Source organism: Triticum dicoccoides, chromosome 3B (genome assembly GCF_002162155.2).
Source record: "Triticum dicoccoides isolate Atlit2015 ecotype Zavitan chromosome 3B, WEW_v2.0, whole genome shotgun sequence".
NCBI classification, from domain to species: domain Eukaryota; kingdom Viridiplantae; phylum Streptophyta; class Magnoliopsida; order Poales; family Poaceae; genus Triticum; species Triticum dicoccoides.
This window is the reverse complement of record NC_041385.1, coordinates 65,282,776-65,283,477: the sequence shown is the minus strand read 5'-3', so window position 1 is coordinate 65,283,477 and position 702 is coordinate 65,282,776.

Below are 702 nucleotides of genomic sequence, written 5' to 3'. Positions count from 1 at the left end.
GGTCGCAAATGCAGGTTTCTCTATGGTATTCACAACTGATAGTTTCAAGGGGTTTGCAACTGCAGATTTTTCAAAGGCCGGTCTCACCTGTAAGTTTTCTAGGGTAGCCGGTGAAAGGATCGAGATGGACCTAGAGGGGGGGGGGCGGTGAATAGGTACAATTACAAATTTTAATTGTTATTTAGCAATTTTAGGCACTAATGCAGAATATGAAAGTGAGCCTAACAATTGTAAGTGTAGTATTAAGTGTTAAGCAAGATAAACAAGAAACACAAGTATGTAAGTAAACAAGCACAATATGATATAAGTAAGTGCTAAGAGACAAGTAACCACAAGTAGAGAGTTAGGGTTAGGAATAACCGCAACTCCGGGAGACGAGGATGTATGCCGATGTTCACTTCCTTGGAGGGAAGCTACGTCACCGTTAGAGAGGTGGATGTTACCACGAAGGCACAAAGGCTCACCCTATTCTCCCTTTGAGACAACACCACGAAGGCGTTTCTCAACCACTAGTGGTAGACCTTGGGGTGGTCTCCAAACCCTCACAAACTTTTCCGGGTGTAATCACAAAGGTCGATTCCTCTCCGAAAGACTCCTACCGCCTAGGAGTCTCCAACCTCCAAGAGTAACAAGATCGATGGGGAAAAGCTCAAGACTTGCTCAAATCACGAATTCCTTGGGAGCAAAGAAGGGGGAGAAGTG